The 19117-nt window shown below is 42.1% G+C and overlaps 1 protein-coding gene, 1 long non-coding RNA gene and 2 other non-coding genes across 4 annotated transcripts in view; 3 read left to right on the top strand and 1 right to left on the bottom strand.

Annotated features, from left to right (window-relative positions):
• The window catches only part of TRAF7 (TNF receptor associated factor 7), a 1047901-nt gene extending 1036144 nt beyond the window's left edge, over nucleotides 1-11757 (bottom strand). The window contains exon 1 of the mRNA XM_044089204.1: nucleotides 11364-11757. The gene's annotated coding sequence lies outside the window, so the exon portion shown is untranslated. The remainder of the gene's footprint in view (nucleotides 1-11363) is intronic.
• Nucleotides 11758-12818: 1061 nt separating this feature from the next.
• LOC122816426 overlaps nucleotides 12819-19117 on the top strand; it is a 197614-nt gene continuing 191315 nt past the window's right edge. The window contains exons 1-2 of the long non-coding RNA XR_006367080.1: nucleotides 12819-12925; nucleotides 18815-18870. This is a non-coding gene — a long non-coding RNA (uncharacterized LOC122816426). The remainder of the gene's footprint in view (nucleotides 12926-18814; nucleotides 18871-19117) is intronic.
• On the top strand, nucleotides 16993-17067 carry LOC122817460. The gene has a single exon (XR_006367277.1). It is a non-coding gene; the product is annotated as a small nucleolar RNA SNORD60 (small nucleolar RNA).
• On the top strand, nucleotides 18658-18736 carry LOC122817459. The gene has a single exon (XR_006367276.1). It is a non-coding gene; the product is annotated as a small nucleolar RNA SNORD60 (small nucleolar RNA).

Below are 19117 nucleotides of genomic sequence, written 5' to 3'. Positions count from 1 at the left end.
ACTATAATTAAAAATAGTATACCCGTTAAGAGTGAGCATGGTACCATTAGATACTATTCCATCAGATTCTAGACTTGATACATCCAAAACATCCCCATATGAGTGGTCTTCACTCAATACTTCTGGTAACCCCCCTCTGTTGTTCCACCCATTCCAATTTCCCCTGATGGTAGGTTGTTTTGTTCATCAACCTCTCGGACCTCCGAGGAGGTGGATATCCTAAAGGGTCGGCAATATCCCCAGGACCATTGTCTCCATCTCCGTTGACCTCCACCCACATGTCCCTCTGATAGTGACCAGAATTGTTGTTCCCCTCAGTAATTCTACCCCTAAACAAATCTTGATCAATGTTAGAAGGGTCTGTAAAACTCCTGGGTCTGGGGTAATGTGTATTGTGTTCATATTCAGATACATCCCTTAACATTTTACATTTTTTTCCTATTAATAACCACATTAATTCTGTCATCAATTTGCTTTCTTAAATCAAAATACTTCTTTTTCAACAGTAAACATCAGGTCATTTAGTAAACAATTGTTGATTCTATTAATCCTTTCATTCAAGTTAACCATAGTCTTATCAGTTTGTTTAATTATGGCACTCAAAATGTCAAAACCACAGTTGTCAAAAATGTTCAACAAATCCTTATGAAAATCTGAACCTTCTACCACATTGTTCAGGTATCTATATACCCTCAGTCCTTTCGGTACAACTTTCTTACATTAAGGTAGGCATTATCCACACTTAAAACTTTAAATTTATACAACAAATCATTTAATTTGTTCAAGTTATTAGCATAAGTATCAGCATGTGCCTCACCAATAGTTTGAGCAGTGTTGTCAAAAGAAACGCTCTCCTTTAACCATTACTCTAAATTAATAGAGCTACGTGAAGCGTTATTAGATAAAACAATGTCAAAGCCACAATCACCTCTAACTTCAACCACCTCATCCGTCTTGCAGTAGTCCACAAACTTGGTCAACCAGACACTTTTGACATTAGCTGCCAAAACAGGAGTAGCCCCAACACCAAGCCCTGAGGAACTCTGCTAGTTACTGTCCTTTATGTGGAGTTAGGGGTGTCCTATCCAGACCTTCTGTGTCATATATCTTTGAACCAGCTGGCTATCCAATGGATGATATAGTTTTGTCCAAGCTTTATGACTTTACAGACTATGCCAAAATGGAGAACAATGACAAATGGTTTTGCTAAGTCAAGATTGGTGGTATGTACCATTCTGCACTCATCTATAGCTTTGGAGAATTTATCAAGAGTCTAGCATTGGATACAGTCTCTGAAAGTTCCCTTTGTCTTTATTTACAATATCCATAACACTTCTATGATTTTAAAAATACAGACAGACTTATGGATCTGTAGTTACTCAGGTCAATAGGTATCCTGCTATTGTGCAGAGGGATAACTGTTGTTGGGTTCAATGCAGAGCAACTCTAATTCATTTCGATATGTGGTATGGGTGCCTGGGTCGCAGAAAGGGACCTATACCTTAAAATGATATGGCATGGGACTTTGCTTATAGTGAGTTGAACAAGGAGAAGCTCAAGGTGCATCATATTGCTTGACCAGTCTTGGAAGGGTGACTGCTTTTGATGAATACTGAGACCCCTACAACTTTTGTCCCATCCTGTGCAGTAACTGCTCTAAATGTGTACAAGACATAATAGCCTTACAGTGCCATCATGTTCTCCATGGGTTTAAACCACATATATCTGTAACTACACAGATATCCATATTCTCCGTGGTGAGGAGAGCTTGCAGGGAGTGGAGTTTTTTGTTTAGACTCCTGGCATTGAGCAGAGATACTTTTTGATTATCCTGGATTGGTTTTGCTATATAGGAAGGTTTGTCAGGTTGGTACTGCCTAAAAAGACACTATGGGAACGGACAAAGTTTTAGCCAGTATTCAAAAGCCTCAAGAGAATACATGCAAGTCATCTCTGGCAAAACATCAAGGTCTGTCAACCATACTCTCTCAACCCGACAAATATTGTATCCCCTTTGAATGACAGTAAATACCAACTCAATTGTTAAAGCCAATTATCTTATAGTTTCATAGTTTAGTACTAGGCTATCTGCCCTGGGGCATTTGTAAGCCTAGCCATAGTGATGTGGCTTTTACCACCCCATGAAATGGTACAAAAATGCACAGAATAGATTTAGAATACTGTGCCTCTGTCTAGTAGTGACACAATGAAGGTCCCCTTATATAATAGAATTAGTTTACTGTGCCCCTGTCTAGTAGTGACACAGATGTGACCCCTGGGGTAAACTTACCTCCCATCCACTCATCAAGATTTCTCTTGAAGAGAGTCAGTGAGGGGCTCTGCCTAACATGAACTGGGATCTTGTTCCAAAGCATGGGAAGACTCTGGGTTATGAATCTATCCCTCCAGCATGTCCTATTCATACTTGTGTGCCGAGGTTTAAGTCTTTAGCTCTCGTGGTCCTGATGGATTTGGATTTTTTGAGGTGGAGCATGTCCATCAGTTCCTGATTGGACATGGCCTTGTACATCAGGCAGAGATCACCTCTGAGCAGGCGGTATGCTACTGAATAGAGCTGGAGTTTCTTTAGTCTGGCAGAATAAGACATATGTTGGATACCCTTGATCCTCTTGGTGAGGTACTTTTGTGGTCTCTCCAGCTGTTGCAAATGCCGGGTGAGGTACATACCAAATGGGGCATTGTACTCAACCATGGGTCTGATGAGGGAGGAGTATAGGGGTACAATGACATCCTTGGATCTGGATGTGAATCCCTTCATGATAAGGTGTGCAAGGTAGAATGTTTTTCTAACCACTTTGGCAACGAGGGTGTCAAATGAGAGGTCGCTGTTGACTTGGGTCCCTAGGTCTCTGATTACTTTTTCCGTACTCAGTGGGTTGCTGTCTATGCGATAATTTGTGGGTACTTTGTTTTTCCCAAAGGGGATGACTATACATTTTTTGGCATTTAGTTTAAGGCCATGACTCCGACACCAGCTGTCCGTTTCTGTGAGGCCTTTTTGTAGGATGTATGTGTCCGCTGGTGTATCGACTATGGCGCCTAGTTTGCAGTCATCTGCGAACTTTGTCAGCCACAACCCTCCCATGTTTGCTTTAACATCTGAGAAATAAATGCCGAACAAGAGGGGTCCCAGGACAGATCCCTGTGGGACACCACTTCTGACTGGCTTTGAGTCTGACATTGCTCCAGTGATTTTAACTTTATGGGTTCTGTCCTTTAGCCAGTTTGCAACCCATCCAGTGACATAAGGGTTTACGTTTAAGCTGTTGAGCTTATCTATGATGCCTGAGTGGGGTATTGTGTCGAAGGCCTTAGCCAAGTCCAGGTAGGCTGTATGGACTGCTTTGCCCTCATCAATGGCTCTAGTGACTGTTTTGAAAAAGTCAACCAGGTTCAAAAGGCAGGATCTGCCCTTTACAAAGCCGAACTGGGTGGGGTCAAGTGTCTGTAGGTTCCTTATGTCTCTGTTTATGAGTTCCATAATGATTCTTTCCATAGCTTTGCAGACCAGGCTGGTTAAGCTTATGGGGCGGTAGTTCCCAGGGTCTGTAGAGGTACCCCCTTTGTGGAGTGGGACCACTGTTGCTGTACGCCAGTGTTCGGGTACATATCCTGTAGTAAGGCTAAGGTTAAATAGCATTTTTATGTGCGGGTTTAGCTCCTCTTGGAGTTCACATAGCACGCAACCCGGGATACCATCAGGTCCCATTGATGCTGTGTTTTTAGCTTTGTTGAGGGCGGTTCTCACTTGGACATCTGAGATGACAGGGAGATTACATTCAGCTGGGATAAGTATTTCTTCTTTTGTGGGTGAGGGAGGGAAGAAATTGGCACTGAACCTGTCAGCCAGAATGTTGGCAATATCTGTTGGTTCAGTGTATTTTTTGTTGTTGTGAACTAACTCTGAGCATATCTGAGGGTTTCCGACCAGGTTTCTAACATAGCTGAAGAAGGCTTTGTTGTTATCTTTAGTGTCCTTAGTGATTTTTCTCTCAAAGTTGGCCTTGGATGTTTTTATGAGAGAACGTAGTTTTCTGCTAATGTTGATCAGAGATGTCTTCCCTTTATGGGATTTTGCTCTGTCGTGCAGTAGCTTCCTTCTTTTGTTATACAATTTGTTAATGGCTGAGGTCCACCAGACAGGACACTTGCCTTTGGTGGAGAGGGACTTGGATTTATTTGGGATTGCATGATCCATGCATTCTTGGAGATGTCCATAGAAAGCATTTGTGAAGGATTCGGCATTGTGGGATGTGGTATCCACTGGCCCAGTTTGGCTTAAAGGATACCATCTCAGTCTTAAGAAGAGTGAAGTCTGCTTTTGAGAAGTTTTTCACTGTGGTCTTTTGTGCTGGGGGTGGAGGTGGGATATGTATATCCAGGGTGATTAGTTTGTGGTCAGATCTCACTAGTGAGGGGTATACCTCCGGTGTGGAGCATTTTGTCCCCATGTTTGTGATGATCAGGTCTAGTATATTATCTCTCATAGTGGGAGAGGTGACTAGTTGTTCCAGTGCATTTGGATTTATGAATTCCAGGAACCTTTTGGCTAGGGTGTTAAGGCTAGAATAATGTACCCAATCTATGTATGGGTAGTTGAAGTCTCCCAGTATGATGGTATTTTGTGATACATTCATATCCTCCAATGTCTTCAGGAAGGCTGAGTAGAGTTCCTGAGATTGGGAGGGTGGTCTGTAACATGCTACCAGTTGTATAGCAGTTTTGCCTATGATTAGTTGCACCTGTATGGTCTCTGATGCTTCATGTGTTGCTACTAACCTGGAGGTGTGGGTGTCCTTGATGAATATGGACACTCCCCCTCCCTTTGTGGTTCGGCCTGGGTTTTGGGGCCGAAAAGCATGATACGAGGTATAGCCTGGTAACGTGGGGTGCTCTCAGGAGCCTTGAACCAGGTTTCAGTTACTGCACAGACGTCGATGTTCTCCATACTGAGGAGTGCATCGAGTGTCTACATCTTGAGATTTAGACTTCTGGCGTTGAGCAGCATTACCCTTAATTTTTTTCCATTTTTGTTTCCTAAGGAGGTGGGTTTGTCTTTTGAGCCTTGCCTAAAAAAGGCACTATGGGGATGGCAAGAGCCTTAGCCAATATCCGGAAGCCCAGTGGTGACAGGTGCAAGCCATCCCTTGCGAAGCAGCGTGGCTTGTCCAACATGTCATCCCAGGCAGACAGACATTGGATCCCCTTAGAATGACACCAGTACTTGAGCCAATTATTAAAGCTGATCATCTTGTCTTTGTATTGTGGCATCATTCTTGGTGAGGGCAAGATGCTGCTCAGGGTCAGGGTCATACCAGCCTGGGCTACATAATCAGAGAGTTCCTCTATGTCTCTTTTCATGTAGTCCAGGGAGGTATGTCTCAGGTCATTCACGCCAGCATGGACAATGACGGAGTCATATTTGTACTTGCTTTGGAGTGACCTGAGTGCGTGTGTTATGTGGCGGATCTTAGCTCCCGATAGGCATCTCACAGTCACCCTCTCCTTGTTCAGCCTGGTAAGCGGGACATCAGTGTGTCTGACTATAGAGTCACCTATTACTAGTGTATCAGGCATGGTGTTTGGCCTTAAGGGCTGTGATTGACTGACACACTGATTTATTGAAGTATGTGTTGCATGTGTTTTGTTTTGAGGTGGTGGATTTTTGGATGTCTGCTTTGGGAGCCTCTGCTGTTTTGGTAAGTTTTTTATTAGAGCCTCCGAGTATGTCTTTGTGTTTTTATGTGTTTGGTTTGCAGTTGTGGTAGGTCTATGTGGGACTGGGTTTGTTGTGTGTGTGGTTACCATCTCCTCCTGTCTGGTCATGCCAGCCCTGAGTTGAGAGAGTTCAGCCTCCAGTTTGGCTATATAGTTGCATCTCTCACATGTATTTATGTTTGTTGGGAGGAGGAGAGGGTTGTCTGTGTACATGAGACAATTGTAGCATTGTCTCAAAATACCCAGATTAACCAGCTGAACTGGAGAGGACGCCAGTAATCTACCACTCGACATGCTAGAACAGTATAAGGGATTGCTGTGCCTTTAAGGGAAGTGGATATTCACAGGGGTGGTAGGTGGATGCAGTGCTTACTTAGTAGAGAAGTTTCGAGAACAAGTGCTAGGCTTATAATATAACGAGTAGTCTGATTATACTAAGAGTAGAGCTTCCTTAAGGGAAAATTTGAAGAGCAGACTTGGCGGAGCCAAAAGAAGTTTAACCGGCGCTGCGCTATGCGCACAACTGCGCAAAACCAGAGGCAGATTTTAAACAGTGAACTACAAAAGAGCTAGAAATGGTCCAAAACAACCAATTAGTACAGCTTCTTGTACTGAGGTCACTTCCTACAGGGACAGGTAGGCTGCTCAAGGCTCCCCACTACCACTGGTGAGCAAAGAAACTTCCTTCTATCCAAGTAAGGTAATGGACAACACAGGAACTACACCACAGCCCAGAATACAGCAATGCCTGTAAACTGGTCTAAACTAGTCAAGGAGAGGTGGGAAAACAAGGATTATTTTTTTGTTTTTTTTTGTTTTTAGATAGAAACACACAGAAAATGCAGAAACAGTAATAACTCAATCAGTTACACAGGCTAGCACACTTTAGTGTGCAGCCTCAACAGTTAAATTAAACAAACAAACAAACAAACTTTCGATCAAACTCGACTAAAAAGTAACTTTAAGTGCAGATTTTAAAATAATGCAGCAAACAGCTAAAAAATCAGTTTAAGCTTGTTTAGGGTAAGCTAGAGAAGCTATTCCAAGTAAAAAAACAGCAAAAATACTTAAATCCAGAAAGTAGTCGCTTTTCTGAGTTCTCTGTAGCTAGGACCACTCTGCAGGACCACGAGGAGCTTGTCTGAGTAGTATAGCCAGAAAAAAACGCCCAGAGGCGGATTTTAAACAGGGAACTTCAAAAGAGCTAGAAATGGTCCAAAACAACCAATAACTACAGCTCTTGTGCTGAGGTCACTTCCTACAGGAACAGGTAGGCTGCTCAAGGCTCCCCACTCCCACTGGTGAGCAAAGAAACTTCCTTCTATCCAAGTAAGGTAATGGACAACACAGGAACTACACCACAGCCCAGAATACAGCAATGCCTGTAAACTGGTCTAAACTATTGTAACATCATCTTCAGAGAAGGTAAAATGCTACTCAATACTAGGCTCATACCATCCTGGACACACAGGGCCAGATTCCAAATGAATTGCTCTCAGTGTAAGTCTGCTTTAATTCTGAAACACTTACTCTCAGTGTAAATGACTTATTTTGGTGTAAGACCCATCTATAAACAATCTTACACCAGATGACAGATTCCAAAACACCTGCACTCAGTGTAGGTGGTCACTTAGACTCTGAGCATACTGAGAGCAAGTCTTTCGGAATCAGGCCCAGAGTCCAAGAGCTCTGCCATGTCTCTTTTCATATATTCTATGGGTCAGTTACACCCAATATGTACAATGACAGAGTCATATTGGTACTTGTGGTTCACTGACCTGAGAGTATGAGTGATCTAGCAGATCCTGACTCTGATAGAGAGCTTACTGCAACTTTCGCCATGCTCATCTAACTAAATAGAACATGTGTGCCTTATGATGGAATCACCCAGGACTAGAATATTTGTGTGGCGGCTTGCCTTACGGCCTTATGAGATGAGACACACCTTCAGATGAAGCTATAATTGTCATGGTGGATGTTGCTTTGTTAGAATGTTTGTGGGGTTGCTGAGAATCCCTAACGTTATGGGTGTATTCATGAGGCCTTTGAGGGTTGGATAGATTACTTTTAAGAGACTTGGCATATGTGACTCTACACACATAATCTTTACTGGGAGTGGTAGAAAGAATGTGGCATTGCGCATTTCCAACAACTTTTTTGGTAACTGTAGTCGATGTATGCGACAGCCTTGTCTCCAATGATAATGTACAATTACATCTCTCACACAAAAAAATTTGTGTCCTACCTTCATACTTCCATAAATTTCAGTATGAACAAGTATCACTATCTCACAAAATATGCCTAATCCTAACTTTTGTAACATAAATTACTTCTCTAAAATGAAATTGCTTATTCATTTAGCGGGTCTACTCCACAGCCTTCACTGATTTAGCATGATCACTCCAAAGCAACCTATTGCAATGCCATTCTCTAAATGATAACTACATGCTGCTTTCTATAGTGTAATATTATGATATCCTAATCATTACATAGTGGTTTGCAGTTCCACACTTGTTTCCCTTTCCTTTCTGTGTTTCCCCAGAGGAAGTACACCATCAGCTGATGCCCAACACTAAAGTCTACACTAATGAAAAGAAAGTAGGTAAACTGGTTTGTTAGTACTTATTTTTATTAAAACATTTTAATCTAACAGTAGAATTAACTGGAGGGATCTGGGTAAATGTATGCTCTGGGTCGCCCTTTTCTATGACACTCTGGTTCATAGATTAGTACTAAGCTAACTGCCCTTGCGAGCCATTTTAAGTCTAGCCAATTATCCCTTGTGAGACTCAAACCCTGCACCTTGTGATTGTAAGGCAAACACCTTAACCGTTAGGCCGCCCTCCCAACTTTGAATAAAATAGACTAGTTAAATGAGTTTCCTAAGAGCAGCACATGTGGCAGACATTTAAAATGCAATAGAAACTATGAAAACTCTATATTTGACAATAGACATAACAAAATGATTGCATCAACCCTGGCAGAATGTACTAACCTAAATGCAAACTTCTACTGCAAGTAGCAGGAAGTAGTGTGGTACAAAAGGTCCAGTTGCTTATGTACAAATGTATTTGTTTATGCATTATTTTGTTAGCCTGGTTAGTGGTTAATCAAAACAGAAATTTTCCACATAGGACAAATATATAGGTAGGTACTAGGCTATCTGCCCGAAGGCATTTATAAGCCTAGCTGGAATGAGTTGGCTTTCGCCGCCCCCTTAGATTAGTTCCCTGTGTCTCTGTCCAGCAGAGCCACTGAAGTGATCCCCGGGGTAAACTTTCTGTTTCCCATCCACTCGTCAAGGTTTCTCTTGAAGAGGATTAGCGAGGAGCTCTGCCTAATGTAGATTGGAATCTTGTTCCAAAGCATGGGAAGTCTCTGGGACAGGAATCTATCCCTCCAGCACGTCCTATTTATTGTTGTGGTGAGGTTTAGATCCCTGGAGCGTGTGACTTGAGGGGATATGGTTTTCTTTAGGTGGAGCATGTCCATCAATTCTGGGTTGGGCATGGCCTTGTATGTCAGGCAGAGATCACCTCTGAGTAGGCGGTATGCAACCGAGTACAGCTGGAGTTTCTTCAGTCGAGCTGCATAGGGCATCTGCTTGAGGCCAGTGATCCTCTTGGTGAGGTACTTCTGTGGTCTTTCCAGTTGTTGCAGGTGTCTTGTAAGTTACATTCCAAATGGGGCATTGTACTCTATGATGGGTCTGATGAGTGATGCGTAGAGGGGTCCAATGACCTCTTTCAATCTGGATGCAAACCTTTTTGTGATTAGGTGGGCCACACAGAAAGATTTTCTAACCACTTTGGCAATGTGATTATCAAAGGAGAGGTTACTATCTACTTGGGTCTCCAGATCCCTTATTAAGTCTTCCGTATTTAGGGGGCTACCACCTATGTGGTAGTTTGTGGGTACTTTGTTTTTTCCAAAGGGGATGACTATGCACTTTTTGGCATTTAGCTTGAAGGCATGATTTTGACACCAGGTATCTGTCTCAGTGAGGCCCTTTTGGAGGATGTCTGTGTCAGCCGGAGAGTCAATTATAGCCCCTAGTTTGTAGTAGTCTGCGAACTTGGTCAGCCATAGTCCTCCTGTGCTTGCCTGTACCTCTGAGAAGTATATGCCAAACAGGAGGGGTCCTAGGACTGAGCCCAGGGGAACACCACTTGTAACTGGTTTAGAGTCGGACCTAGCTCCCGCAACTCTTACTATGTGGGTTCTGTCCGTGAGCCAGATGGCAACCCATCTTGTGACATAGGGGTTTATGTTCAGGCTGGTGAGCTTGCCTATAATACCTGAGTGGGGAATGGTGTCGAAGGCCTTTGCGAAGCCTAGGTAGGCTGTGTGGACCACCTTTCCCTCGTCTACAGCCTTGGTAACTGTCTCAAAGAAGTCCACCAGGTTTAGGAGGAATGATCTGCCCTTAACAAAGCTGAACTGGGTAGGGTCCAGTGTTTGGAGGTTCCCAATGTCTCTGTTAATGAGATCCATGATGATGCGCTCCATAGCTTTGAAGACCAAGCTAGTCAGGCTTATAGGGCTATAGTTCCCGGGGTCCGTTGTGGTTCCACCTTTGAGGAGCGGAATAACCATTTCTGTGCGCCACTCTGTGGGCACGTAGCCTGTGGAGAGGCTGAGTTTAAACAGTGTGTTTAGGTGAGGAGTTAGTTCATCTTTGAGCTTGTGTAGGACGCAGCCTGGGACACCGTCCGGTCCCATTGATGCTGTGTTTTCGGCTTTGGAGAGGGCTGTTTTAACCTGAGTGTCTGTGATTTCAGGGGCACTACATTCTTCTGGTATAGTTATGGGCCCTTTTGGGGGTGAAGTTTGCACTGAACCTGTCTGCCAGGATGTTGACTATATCGGTCGGCAAGTAATACAGAGACTAAAGGGTTAAACAGATTTGTTGCAAAGTATCATAAAATGAACTGTAAGGAAGCAAATAATTAGAAATTACAATATGAGCAAAAACTAGACAACAACCACATAAAGCAATAACTGATAAGTTATACAGAGATTGTACATCCGATTTGGCAAGGATCGTGAAAAGGGTAAGATGTTAGAAATACAGAATAAATCACATTTATCAAACGCAAAGCGTATGAGCAACAATGCTAAAAAGACACCCCAAAACAAATACACAGGCCAACTTGGAAACCAAAAATATTTATCTCCAAAAGTACCTCACATCTTGAATAAAAAGTGACAATACACCGATTTTCATAGATAACAGTAATCTAGAACTCATCCGAGGAAAAGATAACCGTAAAACACCAAGACATTCACATAAAAGCAGGTTAGTCTCACTTTGCAGCTTGAAGAAATATTATAAAGTCTTGGTAAGTGATTTATACAAGGGCATTACAACCTCTTTTCCTGGCCAGTTGCTATACCACCTTAAGATAACAACAGACATAATTTTAAAGTCAAGATATTCACACGTTACATTCCAAAAGAAATATGCAAAATTATTTTTTGTATTTCTTTCTCAATAGCTGAAAACTGATAAATGACAACAGCAACACTAAGCAACTACTATTGCATATCAATGACCGTCCTGGGAATGAAATATAAAAAATGAAGTATATGCTTAAAATGAGTACTTTCGTTTGCTCTCTTACCAGCAGCTGCGAATTCAGTCTCCTGCCCCTTTTACTGTTCTTCCTTTTTTGACACTATTTCCAGGAAGTTGGCTCTGTTTTGTTGGAATGTCGTAGATAGTATAGGGATTAGTAGTTCAAGCAACTTAATATCTCGGTGTCTCTACCATGAAAGAACTACAAATACCGAATTCACGTAGAACGTTACGATGTTTGGCCTTACAAGGTTCCTGTAGTCACTCTTTCATCACTGGCTTTTTTTTGTCTTGCGGTTTTTTGTACTAGTGAGTTCTCTTTGTTAATAGTCGGGTGTGTGCAGTAAGCTGTTTGTAAGGTGGTTTGTGCGTTAACGATGGATAAATATATGTGATAAAGCAGCAACAGTTTTATTTAAACGTTTTAAATGCTGTTTTTACTTCAGACTTTTTTTTTTTTTTTTTTTTTTTGCGATTGTGGTGAGACTTTGGGATAAAGCGCTGAAAGTGAAACGTGTATCTGTTGTGGATATTTGTGTATGTAACCCATACTTGCCCCACTCAGACGTTGTTAACGCGTGCTCCAAGAAAGGGTAAGAAATATCGCAAGCTAATTGGCTATAAACCCTTTGCTGCTACTATCATCTTGAGGAAGTCTGTTACCCCAACAGGAATCTGTGGAGATTTTACAAGACACTTTTAGTCCTCGTGGGAGACCCGATTTGGTATTCCCACTTATAAGGGGGAAATTTACCCACCGCTCCGTGGGTCTTCCCTTTCTTGTTTTCCATAATGTTCCTGGATCTTCTACATCCACCCGGGCTACCTGAAACTCAGGCAGAAGGGGTTTCTGTATAATGTCTTTTTCGAAAGATGGCATGCTGAGGGATAAAACTGCAATGTCAGTGTAGGACAATCTAACTATTGGCGTGGAAATAGAGCCCCATTTAAACCGTGACGCAAAAGTTATGCTATACATCTCAACGGCTATTACTCAGGCACTTTATATTTAGCTTTGCTTCTCTTAGGTTTACCGTCCGATTTCCTAAAAGTCAGATTTGGTTATGGGAACATACCGAATAAAGTGCTTACAGTTCCGGTAATCTCCAAGTGTAGTATCCTTATCATTAATGAAATATGGCCAAGCATAAGAAGGCTGTCAGTGTTTTAAATTAGTATTTCTCTTGACCATCTACCGTGATTTGTATAAATGTCGGTACTGATAACTTCATTTGACGCTATAGTACGGCAAATTAGGATCTACCGTTTAAAATTAGTATTTCTCTTGACCCTCTGCTGCGATTTAAAAGGTCGGTATTGACGGTCATAACTTCGGTCGATGCTATGACAGCAGATCAGGAGGATGTGAACTGGGAGACTTTTGCAACAGTAAGATTTTATGGGTTTTTTCTCGCCATAACCAGAGCTTAAGCGCTCAGTGTAATAATAGTGAGAGCACGTGAATGAGAAAAAAACGCGCGTAGGGGAAAGGGGGGGGGGACGCTTTACGTCCTTTGTGATGATTTCCGGTGTGTGACTGAAGTTAATGCTCGTGGTTGCTATCAGTAGGTCTTATGTATGGTATCTCGAATCATCTACTTGCTTTCGGTGAGTTTTAAGGCAATAGCGTTAGTTTGTGTGTGAGGGTGAGGTAACACTTATTTTATTGGAAAATATTTCGTGGATGTGTGGTACTAAATGTTGTTAGTTGGCACGCTAAGATGGGCGACAGATAAGCATGGTGTGTGGGTAACCACTGCCCTAGGTGTGGGTGGATATGTTTGATATATGGTTACTTGAAACGTGATTTCTATAGCTCTCAGTCAGTGAAGGACAAATCTTAACCGAATCAGAGACACTTTAAATGCAAGTAATTATTATCTTGATATAATATGGATTTTTACATTTTCTGAAGTAAAATGTCTATACTCATTTAAGTACGAGTCGATAGTTTTAAGAGGGGGGGGGGTAGAGGGACATCGCGAAAATGTGAGTCAAAATCAGGGACACTAAGTTGAGGCGCATGGTTGAATGTGCCATAGTTAAGGGTTGGCGACTTCTCTCGCAAGTAGCGTCATGGGAGATGGCAGCGGCATACATTTTTGGATCTTGAAACGCACGTGGTGCTCCAGTAAGTATTGGGTCCGGTGTAGTTGAATAAACGGATGCAAACGATGAGCGTGTTTGAGACAGTGAGTAAGAGAACACCTGAAAACGTGTTGGCGCACTCTTCGTTTTCTAGAAATGTTGGTGGTTTAAATTGAGCAGTGTGCCTTTTATTGTCTGAAAAGTGAGTAGTTTGACGCAATAAAGCTGGTGTGTTTATATATCTTTCTTTTCGTATAGCAGCATTAGGTGGGCGTGCTGTTTAAAATGAATCTCTCGTTATATTTTTGGGCCCAATTTCGCTGTTTTCTCCTACATATCCCTGGTGCTGGGAATCTCTAGATACCACCCCACTGTCCTTGATAAAAATAGTCAATTGCCGCGCAGGAGCGGGGTTGCCAAGGTCCTTTGGTGCAAGCGGAGGATCCGACGACACCCGGGAACTTTCCATACTGAGGCGAGAGGCTTATTCGTAACCCCCCACCCCCCATATTACTGCCGTGGTCCCATGTTCATTTTTGTTTTTAGTATTCATGCATTTAATACTTCGCCAATCTAAACTGTACGTCCTCTGTATCTTTTAAATTTTGCTGTCAAAATCCCCATGTTTTTAACTGTTAATGTGAGGTAATACCACTCAATCACTTCTGGCTGCTTAGTTTGATTCAAATCCTTTGTCAGATGATCTAGCACTTGTACCCATCTGCTACAATTTCCTCTTTATCAAGTATTGTGGAAAATGCCAGTGTTTATGAATTTGTCTACTGCCCTTAACTGTATTGGTGCATGATTAGGGGGTAGGTTCATACTTGGTGCTTATTTGAATGTTAATGACTACATGCAACACCTTTACCAAGTGTTTATGCTTATTGCCTGTTAAACATTTAATTACATGACACGGAATTAGTGTGTATTGTCAGTCATGGCAAACTACCGTTCTTAATCGACGCCCTCCAGCATGTCAATCATAGCGGCCACGACCATCCCTGCGCGAACTAACTGGTGGGTTAATGCACTTCAATATCGCTGACTTCACATAGAAGGTAATCTAGCCGAGAATCGAACCAGAGAACCTCTTGCTGTAGGGCGACAACGCTACCACTTCACCATCTATTTATGTTATAGGTTTTATTTGTATCGTTTGCTATACAGTTATATTTTTGTAATGTTTTGCTGTTTGCCTTCCCTACTTGTAGCTGAAGTACCCCAAGAACTGCAGTCCGCAAGGAGTATACTTCCTCTGCCCTTTAACGTAACCAACAATCACTTTTTTCTTTTTTGGGGGGTAACCCTTGGCCAGGCCTGTAAGAGCCCCAGGGTGATTAGCCTACAACTTCATGATTCTATGCAGGGGGCTGACGGTCCCTTCCCCCCACAGTACTGCAGAGGTGTTAAAACGGACACTGCACTGAGACCCTTGCAGAATCAATTCCTCTTGGCCTACAAAAGAAAACCCTGAACAAAGACCAGCAAATTAGTTACTTTTCTGGTTGTAGCTGGATAGCTTATAAGTATACTGTAAAACAAGATTGGCGACAAACCTCTCAACCTGCAAACATCAGAAGTCTGGACAACGCCGCTGAAAAACAGAAGGCAAAAAAAATTACAGCTACTCTGATCCCATTGTATGCCAATGGCATGGGAATTCCAAGTTAGTGCCTTGTCTGGCCTGACTCTCAAAGCATTATGGGAAATGGGGTACTACCCCCCAGTTGGGTACTAATCCCTCATCAGCTGGAGGAAGGGCTTATGATTACTGCTATACATTTTTGGGTTTAAGATGTCGCCCTGAAACAGAATGGCTGGTTCAGCTGAATCCTTCAGAAACGTTTTGAGAAAACGGCCTAGTCAATAGGATTTTTTTTTCTGAAATCCCCCCCCCCCCATTTCTGCAGGGCCATTTTGGGAAAGGTGGGTCTATGGTTCCATTTATTCTTATGGCTACCAGACAGATATGCTATTGTGTACCGTTCTTGCAGACGTGTTTGTTGCACTGAAGAAATTGCATGGAGACAGCTGATTTAGAAACTCCTCATTCAGGCAACTGTTTTCTACTATTTGCCACTTCGTGGTGCTGCTTAATGGCAGTGCAGCAAGGATGGTATGAGGGTAATCTTTGTCTCTGGATTGAGCTGTGCTTAAAGTCCACTTGGTTGCTATGCTTCCTTTCCATGTGGGGCTTCTTTAAAGGTTTTGTAAGGATTTTTTGGGGGGGGATTCTTTCTCATTGTGCCTCTACTTAGCTGGCCTTTAGGTCTGTTCTTATTCTGCTTCCTTTTGAGCTGGCTTAAATCTGTGAGATGAGTTTAAGATGCTATGGCTGTTGATCCTCAACCCTGTCTTCCTGTAAACAAATCTTGCTTTCATACCCCTAAGGGAGCCATGGAGAAATTTCTTCCATCATTCCTAAACTGTATTGATGGGGTGTACTTTTCACAAGGCATTGTATGCTGTATGAGGTGTCCAGACTTCAGTCGTCATTTGGAGCCACTGTTACTCGAGGCCTCCTTTCATGAGGCTACCCAGATTGTGTACACTTTGTCAATCTTGGGTTTCCTCCCAGTCCATTCTGTCCATAGCAGTCTTATGGTAAGCACAACTTTCATTATCCTGCTTGTGCTCTTGTTTGCACGCATTTATGTAGCGTGAGTTGTATGAGAAACTGACTTAACTGAGTTAAGTTGTTTTATGAATCCCTGTTTGAACCTGGAATTTGTTGCCAAACTATATAACCCTACAATCCTCCAAATGCCTCTCAAAAAAAAAACTCAGTATCTCACAGTGAATTGGCTATGCCCATGTACCAACCCTGATTAAGTTATAAAATAAAAGTATATTCTGCAGTTGTCATAACTTGTAACTACATCACCAAGCTCTGCTTCCAGTCTGATGTCTTACTTTTAATTGTCTGTCCATGACAATGGAGAGTCCCTACTAGGGAACACTACTAACCCATTGTATATAATCACTTTGTTTTTATAATTGTTTGCTAACTTCTGTGTAATCTATGTAAGTTTCTTTGTGGAGCTTTTCTCCCCGGGCTTCTGCTGAAAATGGACATGTATCCAGTTGGACTATCCCAGTAAACAAATGTAATATCAATTTGGTGTGAAGCATGTGATCTTTCTAACACCTTGTATGAATATATGTAATGACTATAATTTCTTTCTGAGGCTTCAGTGTCACGCTACTAAGAGGATTTTTAGTTTGTATAAAGGTTTTTTTTTTCTCTCTCTCTGAATTGTCACTTTGTGTTTTCTATTAGATTTGACATGTCAGGTTGTAATATCATGGAGTGGGTGCACTTAAGAAAATCACAGGTAAATGTTATACATGTAGTCTTTCCATGTCTATTTGGGGGAAGGTGTGGCCAATTTATTTATGACCTTCCCCCACCAAGAAATTTACAGTGCTATGCTTAATGTCTGCATTCAACCACACCTAAATCTTGTGCATTATCTGTTTGGTGTTCTGCTTGTCCTTTTGCTGTGTTTATGGATTGCCCTGAAAGGAGAGCCTTAAACAGGTTGCCTGGGTCCTCAAAACAAAAAAATATATATAAATTGTGAAGCCTGTGATGATCTCTCAATTTCTGACACCTCGTATGAATACATGTAATGATTACAACTTTTTTTCTGAGGCTTCAGTGTTGTATTGCTTCTAAAAGTGAAATTGGAGCATTTTTTTTTCAGTGGACTGGGCAAGTTGATGTGAGAATTTGCTACATTCATGGTGCTGAAAGAGTAGCGGGTAATTAATTTAATCTTACCTTGACTATAGGTGCTCTTCCCCAGAATGTGAGCCTGTTTTGTAGCAAAGTTTGTCTTTACATAGAAATTTGGAGAGGGTCGGTTTATGATTTTGCATGTGTCTAGCTCATAATGCAGTCAAAATGTGATGTAAAAATCTGGTGGTGGTCTGTAGGATGTACTGATGTTAGCTTTGAGAGTTGGGGAAGGGTTGGGTTATTTGCTTGTTAATATTGGCATGCTTTCACCTTGTCTAATCACTTTTTTTTTTTTTTTTTTTTTAATTAATGAACTGATTGTAATCCAGCCTTCAAAGATAGATGGCTAGTGATCAATACTTTTTGAGTTGCTCAGTACAAGCCCAGGGTTTCAGCTGGGACCTCTAACTGTGTCTTTTACCACAATTTACCACAACCCACTCCCTGGACACTTTTGACACTTTATCTTCAGGTTAGCCCACTGGGAGTCAGCCTTGTGGTAATGTTTAGTAATAGTTCCTGGGGTTCTAGGGAACATGTGAGGAACACGCACACGTTTACATTCTCAGTACCCACGTAGTGCCTGGGGTTCTAGGGGAAAGTGTGAGGAGGGAGTTCACACACACTCTGTACCCACACTGGGAAGGGTAGAGTGTTGTTCGGGGAAGAAATGTTGGGAGTCAGTGTATATGTAATTAGTGGAGAAATGTGGCTGGGTGGTATTTGCAACTGTATAAAGGAATGTGTGGGAGCTTATGATAGGGTAAAGAAGTGGTGTAGGTTTTTCCTAACCCACAACTGTTGCAAGCAGTGACAGCTTTTATTTTCTGGAACAGTCTTTTGGCAGTTTTGAGCTTGATTGTCCAAACGTATACACCCACCTACCTTGAGCTGAAAACATCTGAGCAATATTTCTTGCCTCTTTTTTGGTACCCAACAACCCCTAGCTGTCTTCCATATTAATACCACCGTGATTCTCCCCTGAAGAGGCCTTTGGTCATGCGAGGCTAAAACTGGTCTGTAAAGTTTAAGGGGGGGTTGCTCAAGCTTTAAGAACTACCCTACTGGCTTTTGGTTAATCCATTATGTAGATGGCCCATAAATGTACCTTCTCACTACTTGCCAGAGACCTCTGTCATATGGCGGCCCCTGCTGTGTGCAGATAAAATTAAGAGCCTTCTCTTAGGCTACGGCTTCACTCTGCCCCCCCCCCCCCCAGCTACTGCTCCTGAGGCGTCTGCTGTGGGGTGGAGGCTATTGCAGTGACCAGATGGTCAAGGTACTTGAATGCATCTTAATTTGCAGTCCCATTTGGGGTGACTGTTCTTTACATCCTTCCCAATTTCTGCATTCGTTCTGCCTGCTCTTTCACCAAAAAAGATGTACAATGCTGTGTACTTAGAACACCTGTTCCTTGTGTTTTGTACTTGTTTGCTCGTTCAAGCATTTGCAGAAATGTGACAATTGTTAGCTTCACTGGTTTTCCATTCTTTTGTATTGTGTGTGAAGCCTGTGATGATCCCTTTTTTCTGACACCTCGTATGAGTACATGTGTTGTACCTGATTACAGTTTCTTACTGAGGCTTCAGTACTATTAAACTGCTTCTACAAGCATGTTTCATTCTACTTTTATTGCAGATTGTAATTATTTTTTTTTTTTTCAGGTGATTGCATCTTTTGACAAGCTGTAGTATTCTACTGAATACTTAAGAAAATTACAGTAAGTATATATTTTAGGGCGCAATGGAGGGGTGCCCAGGGGAAAGTGAATTGGACTTGTAGATGAGTTTTTGGTGCACTTGTGCTAAAAACTGCAGCAGTTAAATTCATCGTACGAACACTGTGCCTGTAGAAGTCTGCAATCTCTTGCGTGTGGCATTTTTATTTGTGAGGATATATATATATATTTTTTTTTTTAAGGGGTGGTTTGTTCGATCTTATTTGTACCTGTGGCCCGTACAGCATTC

This window comes from Protopterus annectens, chromosome 12.part0 (assembly GCF_019279795.1).
Source record: "Protopterus annectens isolate FY-2018-M chromosome 12.part0, PAN1.0, whole genome shotgun sequence".
Lineage (NCBI taxonomy): Eukaryota > Metazoa > Chordata > Ceratodontiformes > Protopteridae > Protopterus > Protopterus annectens.
The sequence above is the reverse complement of the archived record's forward strand: the minus strand, read 5'-3'. Positions and strand labels throughout refer to the sequence as shown.